Genomic DNA, 4,830 nt, shown 5'->3' with positions numbered 1-4,830 from the left:
GCATTCTGATTATCTTTTGATAGATACACAGCTCATACATACGTCATATTGTGCTCGTGTCCTTGTCCTTGTCCTTTCCATACAGAATACTATGTAAAAACACGTGATTATCATTGAATACTTTCATGACTTCTAAAGTACAAGGAATGTAAAATGTCAACTTTGCACGTTTATTTGTATGCATATTCGTGAGGATGGGGTAGAATAATATATTGTAAAATAGACATAATGTATCGTACAATATAGGCATAATACAGCGGATGGTAGATTATTATACAACATATCCTGTATGTTTACTATGAATATGAATTTTAACATATTCCTTTATACTCTTGATATCATATTTCATCATCATACATTGACAGTTATAACATTACACACAATGGGGGGGGGGGTATGTTCCACATCAACAGACTATTGTAAAATACTGTAAAAATATCCAAAAACAACAACATTCAGAGTCTGCCTGGTGAGTGTTAAAACAGGTCATAAACAAGTGCCTATAAGAATACACATAGATCACACACAGAGGGGGGGCAGGTAGGACATGTCAACACACCAGAATGAGGGAGAAGGAAAAGGGAGACGACACAACCCAGGAAAGCTTTGCTGCTCTCATTTTCTTTTTTTTCTTTTTTGATCCGAGGAGAAGAAAAAGGCCTAAAAGAAGCAGTGCTTGATGCAGGCATGCTGATCACTGGAGGAAAACAACAAACATTCAGCCAAGAAGAAGAAGAAGAAGAAGAAGAAGAAGAAGAGATCAGCCCTAACCCGCCCACCTCCACACAAAAAAGCGGAAAAGCAACTGGGCTAGAAGGAAGGAAAAGCAAAAGAACAAAATGGAGGAGGGGGATCCCTTAGGGAGAGGATGGGGGGTGCAGTATTGTATTGTCTCACACGTGTGTGTGTGTGTGTGTGTGTGTCTGAGTACTGTCCACGCCCCTCTAGTGTCAACATTCACCTCTTCAACAGTCTGTCGGACGGAGGGATGAGAGGAGGAGAGGAACGGGTTGCCTCTTCTTCGGAGTGGGAGGAGAAGAGAGGAGGAGGCAGTGTGGACAACAACCAGCCTCTCTCCTCCAACCTTCGTCCTTGTATTTAACGAGACACATCGGGGGGGAGGGGAGGGAGGGGGGGGGGCTGCAGTTTGCGACTCAATCCGTTGCTGATCCACGTGTGTTTGTCCAGTAAACACACCGCCGTTCAACTCCGCAAATAAAGGCCATTCGTTGGCCAACAAAGGCCGTTAGAGAGAGAGAGGTGCAGGACCCCCAGACCCCCCTGCTGTAGTCTGTCTGTGGAATGTGAACACACCCGGATTCTGTTGGCCAAAGAAAGGGGGGAACTGCAACCCCAACACCTCTGGGATGTGACCCCCCCTAGGCAGGTCCTGTTGCTCATACGTGCCGTTTAAATCGCCGTTTAAATTGTTGTGGCTGGTCCGAACCGAAATCCCAAAAACGAACACAAACAAAAGCGATCTGAGACTTGAGGTGTTCAAATGTGTAAACGTGTTTGGTCCCAAATCAGAGAAAAAAACATAGAGTGAAAAGAGAGAAAAAGTTCGGAAGGGGGAGGGGGTCGGTGTGGGACAGGAGGTGCCCTGAAAGAAGAAGGAGAAGAAGAAACAGGGACCAAAAAAAGGAAAGGATGCTGGGTGTAAGTTCCTGTACGGCAGCAACCCTTCCTGCTGAGAACGAGCCTCTCGCCTTCCTGCCGTCCCACTGCGCTACACAGCGTCGCTACCGTGTTAGCCTCCTGTCCTCCTGCCTGCCTGACCTCTGACCTCTCCACTCCTCCTCCCTCCCTCCCTCCCTCCCTCCCTGCCTCCCGTCTCAACGCAACCGCAGGCATCGATTGGGCCCAGAGACCACGCCACAGTCACAGCATCTGCTCCTCCCCCTATCGGTTCGAGGAGACTGGCTGGGGATGTCCCGGGGTTGGCCGCTATCCACGGGGGGTGTGGGTGGGTGTCACCCCCCCCTCTTCCCCTCCTTCAAGCTCCTAACCCCCCCCCCCCCCACCATCCCTCGCCCCTCAAATAAAAACCTGTGCAAGGAGACAGCCTTCCCCCCTTCCCACAGCCACTGGCCACACACACACACCGGCCCCCCTAACCGGCAGCGCCTACTAACCACCTCCCGCCCCCCCAAACCACTCTCACTTCTTAACGGCCTGTCGGTAACTGTGTCTCTGGCCCTCGGTGCGCTTGCTGCTGGCCTTGCCCCCTCCTCCTCCTCCCCCGGCCCCCCCGCCCCCGGGCGGGTCCCTGGCGCTGCTGGACAGGGTGGCCTGGCTGGTCTGGCTGGCCTGGCTGCTGTCCTGCAGGGTGGGGCTGGAGTGCGCCCTCTGCAGGCCGTTGTCCTCCAGCAGCTGGGCCTCGAACAGCGCCAGGTCCTCCTCCCCGCAGCGGATCTTGGCCCGCAGCAGCATGGCGTAGGTGCCGTACCGCGTCTTCTACAGGAGCGGGGGAGAGAGGGGGTGGGAGAGGGGGGAGGAGGAGAAGGAGAGAGAGTGGGAGAGAGGGGGGAGAACAGAAGACAGAGTGAATGAGAACATTTGCAGTGCCACATAATTGCTTAAGGCTCGACTGATTTTTTTCCATTTATTTATTTTCCCTTTATAGCCTCTAAAGTTCACCCGTCCTCCTCCTCCCCCCCTCCTCCTCCTCCCCCTCCTCCTCCTCCCCCTCCTCCTCCTCCCCCTCCTCCTCCTCCCCCTCCTCCTCTGCCTCCTCCCCCTCCTCCTCCTCCCCCTCCTCCTCTGCCTCCTCCTCCTCCTCCCCCTCCTCCTCCTCCCCCTCCTCCTCCTCCTCCTCCCCCTCCTCCTCCTCCCCCTCCTCCTCCTCCTCCTCCTCCTCACCTCAAACTCCAGGTACTCGTCACGCTGGCGGTACTCCTCCAGTTCGCGCCCTTTGACCTTTCGGTCGGGGGGGTAGGAGCGAAGCTCGGCGAGCTCGGTGGAGATGGAGCGGAACTTGGCCTCGTGGGAATGCACCTGCTCCTCCTGCACAGACAGCAGGGGTCAGAGGAGAAGAGACTCATTCGATTCCGGCCATCGACCTATCCTGCATGTCATCCCTCCTCGCTCTCTCTCTCACCCATCCTTCCGGTCACATCTCTACTGTCTCTATCCTCCTCTCTCTCTCTCACCCATCCTTCCTGTCAATCTCTACTGTCTCTATCCTCCTCTCTCTCTCTCACCCATCCTTCCTGTCAATCTCTACTGTCTCTATCCTCCTCTCTCTCTCTCTCTCTCTCTCTCTCTCTCTCTCTCTCTCACCCATCCTTCCTGTCAGTCTCTACTGTCTCTATCCTCCTCTCTCTCAACCATCCTTCCTGTCAATCTCTACTGTCTCTATCCTCCTCTCTCTCTCTCTCTCTCTCTCTCTCTCACCCATCCTTCCTGTCAATCTCTACTGTCTCTATCCTCCTCTCTCTCTCTCTCTCTCTCTCTCACCCATCCTTCCTGTCAGTCTCTACTGTCTCTATCCTCCTCTCTCTCACCCATCCTTCCTGTCAATCTCTACTGTCTCTATCCTCCTCTCTCTCTCTCTCTCTCTCTCTCTCTCTCTCTCTCTCTCTCTCTCTCTCTCTCTCTCTCACCCATCCTTCCTGTCAGTCTCTACTGTCTCTATCCTCCTCTCTCTCCCCCATCCTTCCTGTCAGTCTCTTCTGTCTCTATCCTTCCTCTCTCTCACCCTTCCTAACACTAGAACAGCCATGGGTGGGGTCATTAACACTAGAACATCCATGGGTGGGGTCATTAACACTAGAACAGCCATGGGTGGGGTCATTAACACTAGAACAGCCATGGGTGGGGTCATTAACACTAGAACAGCCATGGGTGGGGTCATTAACACTAGAACAGCCATGGATGGGGTCATTTGACCCTGTGAGTAAAAAATATCTATATATCTTTGCACTCGTTCAAATTTCAGGACCCTCCTTTCCTAAATATGTGCGTCCTACCACCCACTATCCTTACATTTTCAAAAAAAATCTAATCACATCAGGATAAGCTAGTATAAAGCAGTTTTTCTGTGTAGGAGGCAGTTTTTCTGTGTAGGAGGCAGGCTAATTTACAAGGTGGCCAACTAGTGGTCGTTGTGTGTAAGTAGCAGCTTCCCATTGTAAAGACTATGGTAATTTTACCCCCGATGCGGCTCTTATAGTAGGTAAAGAAGGAAGGGCTGTTCTACTGTTAGGTGTGTACTGTACTGTACAATACTATAACTATCAGAATGTCAGAGAGCTGTGTCAGAGGACTGTAGAGCTCTTATTCTGACCTCACACTGACTGTAACATCTTTAACAATGTTCTTATGCGTCGCTGTGTTTCTCTTTTATTTCTCTTTTAGCCTGTACCGTACTGTTGTGTCCACTCTCTCTATTCCCTATTTTTATTCTATTTATTCCCTATTTTATCTATGGTGTGTCTTTTTATCCCCCTCAACATCGAGGTTCTATACTGCACATAATATGTGACACAGTCTGATCATTTGGTCCGCATGTCGGCAACCAATGAAAATGTTCCGACTTTTCTTTTGAAACACGGAACTACGTTTCAATGTTGTCGAGAATCACAACACAAACTCGCTAGACGAGCCAAAACACTGCAACGCAAATGGATTGGGTGAGTAAATCCCACTGCTACCTAGTTAACTAGAACACTACTTTACATTGTTAGCAGGCTCACAAAACCAAGCTGCGTTTTGCCGCCTTTTTTTCAACGACGCGGAAATGTATTCACATCTTTTGAAAGAAAAGTTTCCGATCATTACATTGGATCCCGACATGAGGACCAAAGCATTAGAACGTGTCACATAGGG

At 50.7% G+C, this 4,830-nt stretch overlaps 1 pseudogene across 1 annotated transcript in view; it reads right to left on the bottom strand.

Moving 5' to 3' along the window:
* Window positions 1-2,160: 2,160 nt before the first annotated feature.
* Window positions 2,161-4,830, bottom strand: part of LOC308168041 (PH and SEC7 domain-containing protein 1-like) — a 61,678-nt pseudogene continuing 59,008 nt past the window's right edge. The window contains exons 14-15 of the transcript in view: window positions 2,863-3,006; window positions 2,161-2,457 (exon numbers count right to left, since the gene is read on the bottom strand). The product of the transcript in view is annotated as a PH and SEC7 domain-containing protein 1-like (transcript). The remainder of the gene's footprint in view (window positions 2,458-2,862; window positions 3,007-4,830) is intronic.

The sequence above is a fragment of the Nansenia antarctica genome (assembly GCF_963989245.1).
Source record: "Nansenia antarctica genome assembly, chromosome: 11".
Classification (NCBI taxonomy): domain Eukaryota; kingdom Metazoa; phylum Chordata; class Actinopteri; order Argentiniformes; family Microstomatidae; genus Nansenia; species Nansenia antarctica.
This window is presented reverse-complemented; position numbering and strand designations above follow the sequence as displayed.